Source organism: Arachis hypogaea, chromosome 1 (genome assembly GCF_003086295.3).
Source record: "Arachis hypogaea cultivar Tifrunner chromosome 1, arahy.Tifrunner.gnm2.J5K5, whole genome shotgun sequence".
Lineage (NCBI taxonomy): Eukaryota > Viridiplantae > Streptophyta > Magnoliopsida > Fabales > Fabaceae > Arachis > Arachis hypogaea.
This window is the reverse complement of record NC_092036.1, coordinates 62,054,494-62,074,026: the sequence shown is the minus strand read 5'-3', so window position 1 is coordinate 62,074,026 and position 19,533 is coordinate 62,054,494. Positions and strand designations below refer to the sequence as shown.

Here is a 19,533-nt window from a genome sequence, read left to right as displayed (position 1 = left end):
CCAAGAAGTCTGGAGTCACTACAGTGAAGAATGAGTATGGAGAGCTCATAGCAACCAGAGTACAGAACGCTTGGAGAGTCTGCATTGATTACAGGCATCTCAACCAAGCTACTCGCAAGGATCACTACCCACTTCCATTCATTGATCAAATGCTGGATCGCCTGTCAAGTAAATCACATTATTGCTTTTTAGATGTTTACACAGGTTATTTCCAGATTCATATAGCTCCTGAGGATCAGGAAAAGACTACTTTTACATGTCCTTTTGGGACTTATGCTTACAAGAGAATGCCCTTTGGCTTGTGCAATGCACCAGCTACTTTCCAGATGTGCATGATGAGTCTTTTCTCTGATCTTATTAAGGACTGTATGGAGGTTTTTATGGATGATTTTAGCGTTTATGGTGATTCTTTTAGCCTTTGCTTAGATGGATTATCTAGAGTATTAGATAGATGTGTCAGTATAAACCTTGTATTAAATTTTGAAAAATGTCACTTTATGGTAAAACAAGAGATTGTATTAGGACATGTTGTATCTAATACTGGCATTTCTGTAGACCCAGCAAAGGTGAATGTTATTTCTAGTTTACCTTACCCCTCCTCTGTGAGGGAAGTCCGTTCGTTCCTTGGCCATGCAGGTTTTTACAGGAGATTTATTAAGGACTTTAGTAAGGTAGCACTTCCCTTATCCAGATTACTGCAGAAGGATATTGAATTCGAGTTCAGTGAGGATTGTAAACAAGCGTTTGATAAGCTGAAGACCAACCTGACTCAAGCTCCGATTGTGCGTGGACCGGACTGGAGCCAGCTGTTTGAAATCATGTGCGATGCTTCCAACCATGCAGTAGGAGCAGCGCTGGCTCAGCGTGAAGGTAAGGATCCTTTTGTTATTGCTTATGCGTCTAAGACTTTAGACGCTACCCAGTCCAATTATACTACTACTGAGAAAGAGCTTCTTGCTATTGTTTTTGCTCTGGATATATTCTGAGCTTATTTACTTGGTACTAGAGTAGTAGTGTATTCAGACCATGCAGCTTTAAAGTATCTATTAGCTAAAAAGGAGTCCAAACCAAGGCTCATACGTTGGATACTGCTATTACAAGAATTTGATTTAGAAATAAAGGATAGGAGTGGTAACCAGAATCTAGTGGCAGACCACTTGAGTCGCCTTGAGCACATTAAAGATGCTTCTACTCCTATAGATGATAATTTCCCACTGGATAACCTGCAAGCAGTATCTGAAGTAGCCCCTTGGTACGCACCTGTAGCTAATTATCTAGTTAGCCGCACATTTCCTCCACACTTTTCTAAGCATCAAAGGGACAAGCTGAAAAGCGAGTCTAAATATTATATATGGGATGACCCATATTTGTGGAGATGTGGCGCTGATCAGGTAATTAGACGTTGTGTGCCTCAATCAGAATTCGAGTCCATTTTAGAGGCCTGCCACTCATCTGAGAGTGGAGGACATTTTGGCCCTCAAAGAACAGCTAGAAAGATCTTAGACTGTGGATTCTGGTGGCCTACTCTTTTTAGAGATGCTACTGAGTTTTGTAAATTTTGTTCCCCATACCAAAAATTTGGTAATATATCCAGGAGGGATGAGATGCCTCAACAAATTATGCTTTTTTGTGAAATTTTTGATGTTTGGGGCATTGACTTCATGGGTCCGTTTCCAAATTCTAATGGTCATTTTTATATATTGTTAGCTGTGGATTACGTTTCCAAATGGGTGGAAGCAATTCTTACCCGCACTGATGATGTTAACACTGTTGTTTCCTTTGTGAGAAACCATATTATTTGCCGCCTTGGATCACCACGAGCAATCATGAGCGATCAAGGCACCTATTTCTGTAACAGGAGACTAACATGATTGATGAAGAAGCATGGGATAATTCATAAGGTTGCAACAGCATACCATCCTCAGACCAATGGGCAAGCTGAGGTGTCAAACAGAGAGATAAAGCGTATCTTGCAGAAGATAGTCAAACCTCATAGAAAGGACTGGAGCACCAGGCTACAAGATGCACTATGGGCATACAGGATAGCATATAAAACACCCATTGGGATGAGTCCTTTCCACTTAGTTTATGAAAAAGCTTGTCATCTCCCAGTTGAAGTAGAGCACAGAGCCTTTTGGGCAGTCAAGGAGTGCAGCATGGGAATTAAGCAAGCTGGAGCTGAAAAGAAGTTGCAACTGCAAGAACTGGAGAGCCTTCGCCTAGAAGCCTATGAGAACTCAAGAATATACAAGGAGAAGATGAAGGCTGTACATGATCAGCACATCAAGAAAAAGGAGTTCCAGCCTGGGATTTAGTCCTCCTTTACAAATCTCGACTGAGGCTCATGCCAGGCAAGTTGAAATCAAGATGGGAAGGTCCATACAGAGTAGAGAAGACCGAACCATACGGAGTTTATCACCTCAGCCATCCTTCAAGCTCTGAACTTATCAAAGTTAATGGACAACGTCTGAAGCTATACCATGGCGAGAAGATACAGAAAAATAAGGAACTTGAGATCTTCCTCTTGGAAGACCCCCACATGCCAGAAGATTGAGCTAGTGGAGCGTCCAAGTTACAGACGTTAAAGCAAAGTGCTAGGTGGGAGACAACCCACCATGGTATGATCGTTCTTTTCTTTCTATCTTTAGTTTTTCCTTGTCAATAACTTTTCTCTTTATCAGTACCTTCATGCATCTGCACTTGCATACTTTTCTTATTAAAAAAAACGGAGGTCACGCGACGCGACCGCATCAGCGACGCGTCCGCGTCGACAAGAGAGGTGAGAAAAATAAAAAATGAACAGAGAGTTTCGATGGAGCATGGCTGGAGGCCTGCCAGTGGCACAAATCATCCCACGCGACCGCGTCATTGACACGTCCGCGTCATTGACACGTCCGCGTCACATGAGATTCATGGCATCCCACGCGACCGTGTGCCCTGATTTCCGACGTAAAAGGGGTGCACAACGAAATATTGTGCGAGAGTGGTGCTGGATTGGTGCTAGACGCACCATCCCCATCACTCGACCGCGTCGCTGACACGTCCGCGTCATCCCTTCTGAAGCCCACTCACGTGATCGCATGCCACACGCGATCGCGACACCCCAAATTTGGCAAATATATCAATTTAAACAGAGAGCTGTGCGGGCGCGAGGCTGTACTCGCGCCAGAAGCGTGACACGAGTCATGCGACTGCGTGACCGACGCGACCGCGTCAACTGAATTAGAATGCAATCACACGAACGCATGCCCCACGCGGCCGCGTCGCTTGCGCTGTACAGCTCAACCAAAATAGCCAAAATATCTTATCTTTCTCTCCTCCAAATCCTAATTTTTCTTTTCCCTCCTTATTTCCTCCTTCTCTCTTCTTCTTTCTATCTCACCTTTCACTCTCTCTCTCTCTCTCTCTCACCTCCATTAACAAGGTTTTATTTTCTTCTTCCCTCCTCCCTTTTTCTATCATTCTTCTTATTTTATATGTTATTTTCTTTTCTTTTCTTTTTCTATTCTTTATCCATATTTTCCTTCTTCTTCTTTTCTTTTTACATGGTGCTAGAAATTTATTTATGTCATTATTCCTCATTATATGCTTGTGGATTGTTGCAAATTATTTGGCAATTATATATTATTTTCTTTAAAGGGTTGCTTGCATGTTTACTTTAATACTTTCTATACCTTATTTACCATGCATGCTATGTGTTTGTGAAAAAACTCATATGGCATTATGCACTTCTCTATTATACTTCCTACTATTCAAAGCATGTTTTTCACAAATTTTCTTTACTATTTTATTAATTAAATTTAATTGCCAATACAAAGATGTTAGTTTGTTACAAAGTGATGCTTGATCTATGCTACTCATGCCCTTGCCGGCATGCCAATAATTATCTTGCATCTACTTGCCCTTTTATGCACCTATCCTATTTCCTTTAATGATCTTTTCACATGTTGTCATGAACATGTGTTTATTTCATTCATCTTTACTGTGCACTGTTTATTACTCACTCCATCTCCTTCCTTGCTTTAATTCTTTGGATCTAACTTACTTTCTCTTCCCTTTTTCAGAATGGCCACCAAGAAAGGCAAAGAGAAAGCTACCCCTAAACCCACAGCAAGGAAAGTAATGAAGAGAGCATTAGTGGCAGAACCTTCTTCAACTGCAGTCAAGCCCTCAGTAAAAAGAATTAAAAGGATTATCAAGGTTGATGAAAAAGAGAGAGCCTTCCCAGCCAAGGACACTGCACGATTCCCAGATCGCTACTGTGAGCAGATGTTTCCTATTCTGGCAGCTCGAAATTACAACAATGAACACCTTCTTATCCTTCCGCCTCGTATCGCTGAATTTGTTGAGCCACAAATTGCACAAAGACATTGGGGATTTTTACAGAGACAGCCACGACAGGTTAATCTTTCTTGGGTTGTTGAGTTCTACTCCAACTTCCACCTGCCGACTCTGCAGTCCGTCTATTTACTCCAGAAGCAAGTCCACATTACAGAAGAGGCCATACAGCAGGCCTTAGATTTCCCACCTGCTCCAGAAGGGTTAGACGCTTTTTAAAGAGCCGCAATCAAGCGCCAGACATACACCTTTAACTAGGACGCTATTCTCAGAGTTATCGCTCGACCTGGCAGCAAATGGATCTTCGGATACCATCGTTCCTGTCCTAAGGGAATCTCGGCTTCCGCACTTACCTTAGAAGCTCACGTATGGGCACAAATTATGTCCCATCACGTTTTCCCGAGTACTCATGAGTCCTTCTTCACCACAGACATGGCCGTTTTACTATGGTGCATCCTCACAGACCAGCCTCTCAATTTACCGCGAGATATCCGAAATGCTATGGAACATGTGCAGATCGCGGGCAACCTACCTTTCCCCGCATTGGTCTTTGATCTCATCTCAGCAGCCGGAGTATCCTATAGAGCTGGAGACACCAAAGCCATTCTTCCACGGGATGATTAGTATGTCCCTAACGGGAGATATCTCAGGCCACAACTTGCCACTACCAGCCAGTCCACAGAGGATGTTGCAGCTCCTCCACCATCTACTAGTCAACTGCTGCATCAAATACTGAAGCGGTTGGACCAACATGAAAAGAAAGCAAAGCTCCGAGAGCGCCACAACCAACGCCGATTCAAACACCTCAGGGTGCTGCTTAGAGGAGATTGCAGAGACTTAGACACCCCGGACTCCACTTCCTTCACCAACACAGGGAGCCATGACGGCCCCGACTGTGGAGACACTGCCACCAGCCCACCGTTGTTCCTGACAGATGGCTCCAAGGACGGTGCAAAGCTTTAAGTGTGGGGAGGTCAGTCAGTACCTAACTTCCGGAGGTAATTTCTCTTCCCTAGCACCAATAAATTAAGATATTTTAGTTAGATTTTTTTTCTTTTATAGAATAGGATAAATTGCATAGTAATAGGTTAGTTGCATGCACGTTCTACTTGATTGAAAAGACAATAAGTTTCTTCTAAAAAGATATCTTTGGAACAAAATTTCACTAATTTTAATAAAAATTTTATGATAAATTTGCTTGAAGCTATATTTGGAACATGATTTTTGAGCTAAAGAACACACAACCTTTGAAGATTTGAGCCTTTACGCTTGGTTACATTATTTAACCATAATTATTTTATTCTTGTGTGTTTACTTCTCTATGATTGCAATCTAAATTTTGTTTCATCCTATATGTCCAATAGTTATTATGTTTATATGCTTGCATGTGATTAAGGCCATTATTTATTTAAACTCACTTATCCAAATTAAGCCTACCCTTTTTAATTACCTTTGTTAACCACTTTGAGCCTTTAAATCCCATTTGTTCTATATTTTACCACATTACTAGCCTTAAGAGGAAAAATAATTGTATATCCCAAATTGAATCTTTGGTTAGCTTAAGATAGAATTGTGTATGCTAGTTAAGTATGGGAATTTGTGGGAACAAAAGTTATTAAGGGAATATGTCATGATAATACAATGGGAATTCGGATACCTACTCATGTGAAGCTATAAGAATTAAAAATCTATGTGCATTGATAAATTAAAAAAATCATCAATAAATAAATAAGGGGGCAAAATTACCCCAATGTTAAATTAAAAATTTTCAAAGATCAATGCACATATGATAAAATTGATAGATGAGTATGAAATGTAAAAGGGAATTCTGGGTAGCTAGGTATGAATTCTAAGGTTATATAAAATATATAGGTTGGGTTAAAGCTTGGGTTAATTAAAGATTCAATTTATAAGCTCACTTAACCATATATGTATCCCTACCCTTACCTTGGCCCCATTACAACTTGAAAAGACCTCATGATGTTTGCATTGGCATATTAATTGTTGTTGATTGGTTAGGAGAAAAACAAAAGTTAGAAAGCATGATTAGAGAAGGATAGAGTGATTACCCTATACACTAGAGAGATTAGAGCGTACATACATCATCAGTGAGGGTTCAATGCTTAAATTTCCATGTTCCCTGCTTTCATGAGCTATCTTCTTGCACTTTTATCTGTCTTACTGTATAATGATAGAATTAGTGGAATTTGATTTGTAATTGTTTGAAGAGCTTATTTACTTTTGATCAAGTGGGCAAGAATCATATAGTTGCATTCATATATATAGGTTGCATTGCATTGCATGAGTTTCTACATGTTCATACTTATTTACCTTATCTCCTTCAATTAAGCATGAGGACATGCTAATGTTTAAGTGTGGGAAGGTTGATAAACCACTATTTTATGGTTTATATTGTGTTTAATTGTGTGGTTTTATCATGATCCTTACCCACTTATTCATTAATTTAGCATGCATTTATATTTACTTCCTGAAATTATTACATGGTTGAAAACTGCTTCCTAGAGACTTTTTAATTATGCATTTTAGTTCTCCTTTATCCCATTCGATGCCGTGATCTGTGTGTTAAGTGTTTCAGGCTTTATAGGGCATGGATGAAATGGAGATTGGAAAGGAAGCTAGCAAAATTGGAAGGAACACAAGAAATTGAGGAGATAACCAGCGAGAAGTGACACGGCCGCATGGCTCACGCGTTCGCGTGAAAGAGGCAAAATCGCAGTGACGCGGCCGCATGGCTCACGCGACCGCGCGGAATAGAAAAGCACAAGTGACGCGGAGGCGTGGACGACGCGAACGCGTGGCAGGGAGAAACGCGAATGACGCGTCCGCATGGATGACGCGATCGCGTGACGTGCGCGATCTGCATAATCTGCAGATTCCGCTGGGGGCGATTTTGGGCCCCGTTTTGAACCAGTTCTTGGCCCAGAACAGCAGACTAGAGCCAGAGAACATGTAGAAACCAGAGACAACATTCATTCTACACAGTTTTAGTTTGGAGATCTAGTTTTTACTCCTTTTCTAGGTTTTTCTCTCTACACATTTGATAGTTTTTAGGATTTTATTTTTCTATCACTTTTTGCATTAGGATATTGAGAAGAGTTATTACCTCATCAAGACTTCGTCATTCTAGTTTGTTTTCTTTACTTGGCTTTACTCTTCCATATGCTTTGCTTTGTTAATTTTACCATTGGAATATTATTAGGATTTATTTAATACAAGGATTACTTTTATTTTTATTTGATTGTTTTGATTTTTATTTACAATGTCTTTCTTTAATTCCTTTTTATATGTTATGAATTTTACATTCACAATGAGCGAGTAGTTCCCTAACTTGATGGGGAGTTGATTGAAAGGAACCAATTGAGTTGGAAGGCTTAAAAGAAAGATTGTAATTGGGTTATTGTTGGCTTGCCCTCCAGTCACTAATGCCAATCCCTTTTAATTAAGTGGGTTGCAACTTGTGAACGGGCATAGCATCCTAACTTGTTTGACTTTCCCTTACCTAGTAAGAGATAATTAAACAGGATAACATCTAATTATCAATTAATCTAGAGAGTAATCCAACAATAGCGGGACTTCCAACTAATTAACTCCCAGTTAAGGCTTTTATTTACATTATTCAAATTCTCCAATTTAATTCCCTGTTTACTCAACTCAACTTTTTTGAAAACATCAGATTAATAAAATAGCACACTTTTCTGCATCTCGTTGGGAGACGACCTGGGATTCATACTCCCAGTATTTAAAATTTAAATTTCTGTGACACCTTTCTAAATTGATAAGTGGATTTCTGGTGAGTTAAGAACTATACTTGCAACGTACACATTTTAATAATTTTTAATTCACCAATTTCTGCCACATCAAAGTGTTTGCAATCTAATATCTCTAGTGTTTGAGGGTCGATTCTCTCAATTCTCTACTAATCTTGCTTTCTAAGGCTTGTTCTTCTTCTACCAATCAACACATATTCAATGCATGGATATACATATCAAGAGGTTTTTTCAAGGGTTGTAATGGGTGATGCCAGGGCATCTTGGCTAGTGTCACTGACCTTTTCTTTACTGTTTTAGGGTAGTTTCATGCATTTTCTTAGTAAATAAGAAAGTTTTGGATAAAAATATACTTACACCTTGATTCAAGCAAACATTGTGAACTTTACATGGTTTCATGAGAATTATGCAGGAATTTAATGATAAAATGGATAATGCATGATCTCATGCCTTGGAACAGAGCTTTGATGCACTTTATTTGCTTGATTTCAGGACAAAGGAAGCAAGGAAGAGCCACGTTAGTAGCCACGTTAATCTAATTAACGTGACCACTAACGTGGAATGGGAATAAGCTTGTAGCGTTAATGGAAAAAGTGATCGCCAATAACGCCTTCGAAGCCATCATAGCCCACATTAGTTGCCACGTTAATTACATTAACGTGGTAGCTAACGTAGAGGAGAAGGAGAGCTCCAACATTAGTGGTAAAAGTGAATACCACTAACATTCCAAAAAGGCACATTTAGCCACGTTAAGAGTCACATTAATCCAATTAACGTGAACTCTAACGTGGGAGGAGAAAGCAATCGCCAACGTTATTGACACTCACCTTTGTCACTAACGTTGGAGATGGCAATCACCACCACGTTAGTGGTCACGTTAATGTAATTAATGTGAGGCACTAATGTGGGAAGGAGGGGCATTTGGAGTGTTAGTGACAAAGGTAAGTGTCACTAACGCTCTCGAAGCTTAGGCATGCCCACGTTAAGGGCCACGTTAGTTACACTAACGTGGATCACTAACGTGGGGAAAAGAGGCAAAGAGCAACGTTATTGGATAAGGTGAATGCCAATAACGTTTGCGAAGGACCAAGAGGCAATGTTAGTGGTCACGTTAGTACCACTAACGTTGAAGTTAACTGGTGCACGAATTTGTAAATCACACTTTTCACAACTCGTACCACTAACCAGCAAGTGCACTGGGTCGTCCAAGTAATACCTTACGTGAGTAAGGGTCGAATCCCACGGAGATTGTTGGCTTGAAGCAAGCTATGGTTATTTTGTAACTCTTAGTCAGGATAATAATAATTCTCAGTTTTGATTGGTAGTAAATAAAAAGCATGGATTAAATAATACTTGTTATGCAATAATGGAGAATATGTTGGAGTTTTGGAGATGCTTTGTCTTCTGAATCTCTGCTTCCCCCTGTCTTCTTCTTCACGCACATAAGGTTCCTCCTATGGCAAGCTATGTGTTGGTGGATTACCGTTGTCAATGGCTACCATCCGTCCTCTCAGTAAAAATGGTCCAGGTGCGCTGTCATCGCATGGCTAATCATCTGTCGGTTGTCACTCATGCTGGAATAGGATTCATTGATCCTTTCGCGTCTGTCACTACGCCCAACTCTTGTGAGTTTGAAGCTCGTCACAGTCATTCAATCCCTGAATCCTACTCAGAATACCACAGACAAGGTTTAGACTTTTCGGATTCTCAAGAATGCTGCCAATGGATTTTAGCTTATACCACGAAGATTCTGATTAAGGAATCCAAGAGATACTCATTCAATCTAATATAGAACGGAGGTGGTTGTCAGAAATGCGTTCATAGGTTGAGAATGGTGATGAGATTCATAGAACATTCATCATATTGAAGTGCGAATGAGTATCTTAGATAGAAACAAGCGTGTTTGAGTGAAAAACAGAAATAATTGCATTAATTCATCGAGACACAGCAGAGCTCCTCACCCCCAACAATGGAGTTTAGAGACTTATGCCGTCAAAGAGTACCAAGTTCAGATCTTAAAGGTAGCGTTTGTTTTGAGGTACTGGAACAGAGACTGAGAGACTGAGACATAGTATCATGTTTGTTGGCTCAGAGACTGGTACTAAAATTTCTGTCTCTGTCCCTAAAATTTCAGTATTTCAGTACCTCCAAAAAGTAGGGACACATGGGACTGAAATTTTTAGAGAGGGTGACTGAAATTTTAATAACATTTTATACCTAAAATACCCTCATTTCAATTAATTAATTCCAATTTTATCCTTTGTACAAATTAAATTAGAGTTTTATTCTTATTTCAATTTCTATCTCTTACTTTGCACCAAACAGAATATTGAAATTTATTTCAGTCTCTGTCTCTTAGTCTCAATCTCTCCGTCTTAGTCTTTTAGTCTTTGTCTCTCTACCAAACGCTACCAAAATGTCATGAGATACAAAATAAATCTCTAAAAGTTGTTTAAATGCTAAACTAGTAACCTAGGTTTACAGAAAACGAGTAAACTGAGATAGATAGTGCAGATATCCACTTCTGGGGCCCACTTGGTGTGTGTTGGGGCTGAGACTTGAGCTTTTCACGTGCCTAGGATGTTTCTGGAGTTAAACGCCAAGTTGTAACCTGTTTTGGGCGTTTAACTCCGACTTGTAACCTGTTTCTGGCATTTAACACCAGAATGGAACATGGAACTGGAATTAAATGCCATTTTACAACGTTTATCTTCGAGCAAAGTATGGACTATTAGATATTGATGGAAAGCCCTGGATGTCTACTTTCCAACGCAATTAAGAGCGCACCAATTAAACTTATGTAGCTCCCAAAAATCTATTTCGAGTGCAGAGATGTCAGAATCCAACAGCATCAGCAGTCCTTTTTCAGCCTGAATCAAATTTTTGCTCAGATCCCTCAATTTTAGCCAGAAAATACCTGAAATCACAGAAAAACACACAAACTCATAGTAAAGTCCAGAAATATGAATTTTGCATGAAAACTAATAAAAACATACTAAAAAGTAGCTAGAACCTACTAAAAACTACATGAAATTACCCCCAAAAAGCGTATAAAATATCCGCTCATCACAACACCAAACTTAAACTGTTGCTTGTCCTCAAGCAACTAGATAAATAAAATAGGATAAAGAGAAATCAAGAAGCAATAATATCTCAGAGTTTTAAGTGAAGCTCAGATTCTAATTAGATGAGCGGGACTAGTAGCTTTTTGCTTCCGAACAGTTTTGGCATCTCACTTTATCCTTTGAAATTCAGAATGATTGGCATCCATAGGAACTCAGAATTCTGATAATGTTATTGGTTCTCCTATTTTAGTATGTTGATTCTTGAACACAGTTATTTATGAGTCTTGGCTGTGACCCTAAGCATTTTGTTTTCCAGTATTACCATCAGATACATAAATGCCACAGATACCTAACTGGGTGAACCTTTTCAGATTGTAACTCAGCTTTGCTAAAGTCCCCAGTTAGAGGTGTCCAGAGTTCTTAAGCACACTCTTTTGCTTTAGATCACGACTTTAACCACTCAGTCTCAAGTTTTTCACCTGGACCTTCATGACACAAGCACATGGTTAGGGACAGCTTGATTTAGCCGCTTAGGCCAGGATTTTATTCCTTTTATGCCCTCCTTTCCATTGATGCTCAAAGCCTTGGATCCTTTTTGCCCTTGCCTTTTGGTTTAAAGGGCTATTGGCCTTTTCTACTTTTTTCTCTCTTTTTTTCACTACTTTTTCTTGCTTCAAGAATCAATTTCATGATTTTTCAGATCATCAATAACATTTCTCTTGTTCATCATTCCTTCAAGTGCCAACAAATTTAACATTCATAAACTCCACCATCAAAATTATGCACTGTTCAAGTATTCATTCAGAAGACAAAAAGTATTGCCACCACATATAAATAATTTGAATTTTTCTTATTAAAAACTCAAAAAACATATTGCCTCCTTATTCTAAAAATCTGCTATTTTATTCATGTTTGATGATGATGAGAAAAATAAATTATAGCTTAATTGGAGATAAAATCAAAATAGAGATACTAATTACTACTACTCATATATAACTTCTAAGGTAAATTCCTAATAATAACAATTATCACAGAGTTAAGGCTAAGATTAGGACTCAACAACCTTTATTTTGGGAAGTGGATGCTCCTTTAGTCTGTGGGGTGCTTGGCCCTTCAAGAGATAGCTTCTAACGCTTCAGTTCCTTCAGTTCACGCCCTTGCTCTTCTTGTTCCCCAAGCAGCTTGCAAAGCATGCTATTTTGATTTTTCTGTTCTTCCATTAGTTGGTCTATAGCTTCTTGTAACTTGGTAACAGATGCTTCAAGACGCTCCCAGTATTCAATTTGAAGGATTTTCGAGAGGAACTCCTGTGCTTTCCTCTTGATGGGGTCGTCCTTTACTTGTTGTCCTTCCATTGAATTTTTGGTGATTGGTTGCTCAACTACGATATATTCATTTACTCCCATCTTTACCCCAGCATCTTTACATAGCATAGAGATTAAGCTTGGATAAGCCAATTTGGCATCTTTGGAGTTCTTGTTTGCAATTGTGTAAAGTTCACAAGAAATCAGCTGATGAACTTTCACTTCTTTTCCCAACATAATGCAATGGATCATTACTGCTCTTTTGATGGTGACTTCAGAGTGGTTGCTAGTGGGAAGTATAGAATGCCCAACGAAGTCCAGCTAGCCTCTGGCGACTGGTTTGAGATCTCCTCTCTTGAGTTGGTTTGGGACACCCTTTGTGTTGGTTGTCCACTTGGTTCTAGGGAGGCATATGTCCTCTAGAATTTCGTCCAAGCTCTTATTTGTTCTCATCATTCTCCTATTAAAGGAGTCTGGGTCATCTTGCAGTTGAGGCAGCTTGAAGATCTCTCTTATTTTGTCAGGGTGGAGGTGAACAATCTTCCCTCTGACCAGAGTTCGATAGTCATAGAAGGCGGTTCCAGCTATTCTCTGCCTGTCTGTTTGCCACAGATTAGAGTAGAATTCCTGAACCATGTTTCTTCCCACCTTTGTTTTAGGATTAGCTAGGATTTCCCAGCACCTGTTTTGAATTTGCTCTTGGATCTCCGGATATTCATCTTCTTTCAGATCGAATTTAACTTCCGGGACCCATTATTTTGTAGTAATGGTTTGAATGTTCTTTGGTTAAGAACTTCTCTTGATTCCAAAGTGGTTTTAGAATATTCTCTTTCTTACCTCTTGGAGTGGTTTGTTTTCCCTTAGGAGCCATGATCTTAGTGGGTATTGGTTTAGTGATTGATGAGCGGATAATTTATACACTTTTTGGCATTGTTTTTAGAAAGTTTTTAGTAGGATCTAGCTACTTTTATGGATATTTTTATTAGTTTTTTATGTAAAATTCATATTTCTGGACTTTACTATGAGTTTGTGTATTTTTCTGTGATTTCAGGTATTTTCTGGCTGACATTGAGGGACCTGAGCAAAACTCTGATAAAAGGTTGTCAAAGGACTACTGATGCTATTGGATTCTGACCTCCCTGCACTCGAAATGGATTTTCTGGTGCTACAGAACTCAAAATGGTGTGATCTTAACGACGCAGACTGGCGCTCAACGCTAGTTTCATGCTGCATTCTAGAGTCAAACGCCAGAAACACGTCACGAACCAGAGTTGAACGCCAAAAATACGTTACAACGTGGTGTTCAACTCCAAGAGAAGCCTCTGCACGTCTAAAGCTCAAGCTCAGCCCAAGCACACACCAAGTGGGCCCCGGAAGTGGATTTTTGTATAAATTACTTACTTCTGTAAACCCTAGTAGCTAGTCTAGTATAAATAGGACATTTTACTATTGTATTAGACATCTTTGGATTATTTTTGGATTACCATATGATCCTTTGATCTCGTTCAGGGGGGCTGGCCATTCGGCCATGCCTGGACCATCACTTATGTATTTTCAACGGTGGAGTTTCTACACACCATAGATTAAGGGTGTGGAGCTCTGCTGTACCTTGAGTTTTAATGCAATTACTACTATTTTCTATTCAGTTCAGCTTATTCTTGTTCCAAGATATCCGTTGCACCTCAACCTGATGGATGTGATGATCCGTGACACTCATCATCATCCATTCTTATGAACACGTGATTGACAACCACTTCCGTTCTACCTTAGAACGAGCGCATATCTCTTGGATTCCTTAATCAGAATCTTCGTGGTATAAGCTAAAATTGATGGTAGCATTCATGAGAATCTGGAAAGTCTAAACCTTCTCTGTGGTATTCCGAGTAGGATTCAGGGATTGAATGACTGTGACGAGCATCAAACTCGCGATTGTTGGGCGTGATGACAAACGCAAAAGAATCAATGGATTCTATTCCAACATGATCGAGAACTGACAGATGATTAGCCGTGCTGTGATAGAGCATTTGGACCATTTTCACTAAGAGGATGGGATGTAGCCATTGACAACGGTAATGTCCTACATACAGCTTGCCATGGAAAGGAGTAAGAAGGATTGGATGAAGGCAGTAGGAAAGTAGAGATTCAGAAGGAGCACAACATCTTCATACGCCTATCTGAAATTCCCACCAATGATCTACATAAGTATCTTTATCTTTATTTTATGTTTTATTTATTATTATTTCTGAAAACCAATATAATCATTTAAATTCGCCTAACTTAGATTTACAAGATGACCATAGCTTGCTTGATACCAACAATCTCCGTGGGATCGACCCTTACTCACGTAAGGTTTATTACTTGGACGACCCAGTACACTTGCTGGTTAGTTGTGCGAAGTTGTGAAGAAATTGCTGAGTTAGTAGATGCGCATACCAAGTTGAACGCCATTGATAGAGATCACAATTTCGTGCACCAAGTTTTTGGCGCCGTTGCTGGGGATTGTTCGAGTTTGGACAACTGATGGTTCATCTTGTTGCTCAGATTAGGTAATTTTCTTTTTGTTTTATTTTCAAAAATCTTTCAAAAATTTATCACCTGTTTTTGAAAATTTTTCAAAATATTTAAGAATGGATTATAGAGTTTCATAAAGCATGTTGAAGCCTGGCTGGCTGTAAAGCCATGTCTAAATTCTTTTGGACTGAGGCTTCAACTAATCACCACAATGCATGTAATGCCCTGCTGAAGCTTGGCTGGCTATTAAGCCATGTCTAATTTCTGGACCAGAGCTTTAGACTAACATTGAAAGATTCCTGGAATTCTTCTAAAAAATTTTGAATTTCTTATTTTCTTTTTCCTATATGTTTTTCAAAAAAAAAATAAAAGAAAATACAAAAAAAATCATAAAATCATAAAAATCAAAAATATTTTGTGTTTCTTGTTTGAGTCTAGAGTCAATTTTTAAGTTTGGTGTCAATTGCATATTTTTATTTTTCTAAAAATTTTCGAAAATTCGTGCATGTGTTCTTCATGATCTTCAAGTTGTTCTTGGTAAGTCTTCTTGTTTGATCTTCATATTTTCTTGATTTGTGTCTTTTGTTGTTTTTCATGTGCATTTTTGCATTCATAGTGTCTAAGCATTGAAAATATTTCTTGAAATTTTTTTTCAAAAACATGTTCTTGATGTTCATCATGATCTTCAAAGTGTTCTTGGTGTTCATCTTGACATTCATAGTGTTCTTGCATGCATCATGTGTTTTGATTCATAATTTTCATGTTGTGAGTCATTTTTATGTTTTTCTCTCTCATAATTAAAAATTTAAAAATAAAAAAATATCTTTTCCTTATTTTTCTCAAAATTTCAAAAATTTGAGTTGACTTAGTCAAAAAATTTTAAAATAAGTTGTTTCTTATAAGTCAAGTCAAAATTTTCATTTTTAAAAAATCTTATCTTTTCAAAACTTTTTCAAAAATCAAATCTTCTTTATTTTTTCTTACTATTTTTTGAAAATTTTTAATTTGAATTTTAAAATCTTTTTCTTATCTTTAATTCATGATTTTCAAAGGCTTCACTAACAAGTAATGTGATTGATTCAAAATTTGAAGTGTTACTTTCTTGTTAAGAAAGGTTCAATCTTTAAATTCTAGAAACATATCTTTTAGTTTCTTGTTAGTCAAGTAATTAATTTTAATTTAAAAAAATTTATCTTTTTCAACCATATCTTTTTAGTCATATCTTTTTTATCATATCTTTTTAAATCATATCTTTTTCAAAAATTTGATTTCACAATATCCCTTCTAACTTCTTATCTTCTCATATTTTTAAAATTGATTTTCAAATCTTTTTCAACTAACTAATTAACTTTTTGTTTGTTTCTTATCTTTTTCAAAACCACCTAACTACTTTTTCCTCTCTAATTTTCGAAAATTCCTCACCCCTTTTTAAAATTCTTTTTAATTAATTAATTGTTTTAAATTTTAATTTTAATTTTATTTTCCCCTTTAATTTTCGAAAATCACTAACTTCTTTTTCAAAATTTATTTTCGAAATTCTCTCTCTCATCTTCTATTTATTTATTTATTTAACACTTCTTTTCATCTCAAGAATTTGAACCCCTATCTTCACCCTTGTGTTTGGATTCTTACTATTTCCTTCTTCTATTCTTTTCTTCTTCTACTAACCTAAAGGAATCTCTCTACTATGGTAAAGAGGATCCCTATTATTATTTTCTGTTCTCTTCTTTTTTATATGAGCAGGAGCAAGGACAAGAATATTCTTGTTGAAGCAGATCCTGAACCTGAAAGGACTCTGAAGAGGAAACAAAGAGAAACTAAATTACAACAATCCAGAGACAACCTTACAGAAATTTTCGAAAAGGAAGAGGAGATGGCAGCTGATGATTGGATTTTTTGACGGTTTAGAATTTCACAAATGAAATCTCGTTGAAGTATAGTCTCTAAACCAACAATAATCCTCTCATACAAAAATTTGTTTGTCACAAGTACAAACCCCTAAAATCTATAAACCGAAGTATTTAAACCTCGGGTCGTTCTCCCTAGGAATTACAATAAAGTGTCTTGTATTGGTTGTGAGTTATTTTGGGGTTTTGATAAGAGGCATGGAAGATAAATGGCAAAAAAGTTAGCTAACAACTATAAAAGGCTCTTGGTGAGGTGTGAGAACTAGAAGTCCTATCCTAGTTATCCTTCTCAATTGTGATGAGAATTGTTCATTGCTACCACTTAGTTAACCCTTACTAAATAAAGGAAAGTAAAGTGGATGAATTGACTTGAGCCACAAGTCCTAGCCAACTCCCAAGGAAAGACTAGCTTTAGTGCACTCTAAACCAATTAGCAATCTCTCCAATTATCAATCAACAAAGGAATTAGATAACTCAAGTGTCACTAATTACTCTACCTAGGCCAAGAGGAACAAAACCTACACTAAAACTAAGAGAGACATTTCAACAAACACATAGAGTGCAATAAAAGTAAACAACATAAATTGTAAGAATTAAAGAGAGATCTAACTACAAAGGCAAGAGATCAACAATAGAAAAGTAAAGAAGAACAATTATTATGAATTACCTCTTATTGAATTGAAAGAAAATGGAAGGAACAATAGTAGATCTACAACAAAGTATAAGAACAACATAAAGAAAATTACAACAAAGGAATGGAAGAAGAATGAATGTAACTACAAGGAATTGAGAAGATAGAAATTGAAGAAGATGAATTGAAATCTAGATCTAAGAAGAGAAATTAACCTAATCCTAATCCTAATCCTAGAGAGAAGTGAGAGCTTCTCTCTCTAAAAACTACTTCTAAAACTAAACTAAGCTAAAACTAAACTAATGGTTAAAAGTTAGTTGATTCCTCTTCAATCCCTGGCTTAAATAGCATCAGAAATGAGTTGGATTGGGCCCACAAGGCTCCTAAAACCGCTGGGGACGATTTCATTAAAGTGGGCCACGGACAGAATCAGCGCGCGCGCGCAAAGTGCGCGTGCGCGCCCCTGAATGCGAGTAACATATGGCAAAATTTATATCATTTCGAAGCCCCGGATGTTAGCTTTCCAACCCAACTGGAACCGCATCATTTGGAAGAGGTCGGCTTGACAGCTTTCCGGTTCTTTCATTTCTTCATGAGTTCTCCAACTTTTCATGCTTCCTTTCTTCATTCCCTTGATCCAATCTTTGCCTCCTAAACCTTAAATCACTTAACAAACATATCAAGGCATCTAATGGAATCAAGGTGAATTAAATTTATTTATTTTAAGACCTAAAAAGCATGTTTTCACTCTTAAGCACAATTAAAGGAGAATATACAAAACCATGCTATTTTATTGAATAAATGTGGGTGAAAGGTGATAAAATCCCCTAAAATCAATACAAGATAAACCCTACAAATGGGGTTTGTTAGCAGCCGAAAATAATAATGCAAGGAGGATGCTTGGTGATTATACTACACCTGCTTCTAAATTTGATGGAAGAAGCATCTCAATCCCTGCCATTGGAGCAAATAATTTTGAGCTTAAACCTCAACTAGTTGCTCTAATACAACAGAACTGCAAATTTCATGGACTACCATCAGAAGATCCCTATAAGTTTTTAACTGAGTTCTTGCAGATCTGTGAGACTATTAAGACTAATAGAGTAGATCCTGAAGTCTACAGGCTCATGCTTTTCCCTTTTGCTGTAAGAGACAGAGCTAGAATATGGTTGGACTCACAGCCTAAAGATAGCCTGGACTCATGGGATAAGCTGGTCGTGGCCTTCTTGGCTAAGTTCTTTCCTCTTCAAAAGCTGAGCAAGCTTAGAGTGGATGTTCAGACTTTCAAACAAAAAGATGGTGAATCCCTCTATGAAGCTTGGGAAAGATACAAGCAGATGACCAAAAGGTGTCCTTCTGACATGCTTTCAGAGTGGACTATTCTAGATATATTCTAGATATATTCATGTACACTTCTGAGAGGAATTCTGTGAATAATGGGATGCCTCAGAGGAAGGGTGTTCTTGAAATCGATGCTCTGAATGTCATATTGGCTCAGAACAAAATGTTGACTCAGCAAGTCAACATGATTTTTCAATGTCTGAATGGATGGCAAAATGCATCCAACAGTGCTAAAGAGGCATCTTCTGAAGAAGAAGCTTATGATCTTGAGAACCCTGCAATGGCAGAGGTAAATTACATGGGTGAACCTTATGGAAACACCTATAATTCATCATGGAGAAATCATCCAAATTTCTCATGGAAGGATCAACAAAAGCCTCAACAAGGCTTTAATAATGGTGGAAGAAATAGGCTCAGTAATAGCAAGCCTTTTCCATCATCTTCTCAGCAACAGACAGAGAATTCTGAACAGAGCCCCTATAACTTAGCAAACATAGTCTCTGATCTGTCTAAGGCCACTTTAAGTTTCATGAGTGAAATAAGGTTTTTCATCAGAAATTTGGAGGCACAAGTGGGCCAGCTGAGTAAGAAAGTCACTGAAACTCCTCCTAGTACTCTCTCAAGCAATACTGAAGAGAATCCAAAAAG

At 38.0% G+C, this 19,533-nt stretch overlaps 1 non-coding gene across 1 annotated transcript; it reads right to left on the bottom strand.

Moving 5' to 3' along the window:
* Positions 1 to 18,803: 18,803 nt before the first annotated feature.
* LOC112715742 (small nucleolar RNA R71) lies at positions 18,804 to 18,911 on the bottom strand. Its single transcript, XR_003159954.1, has one exon. It is a non-coding gene; the product is annotated as a small nucleolar RNA R71 (small nucleolar RNA).
* Between the last annotated feature and the right edge of the window lie 622 nt (positions 18,912 to 19,533).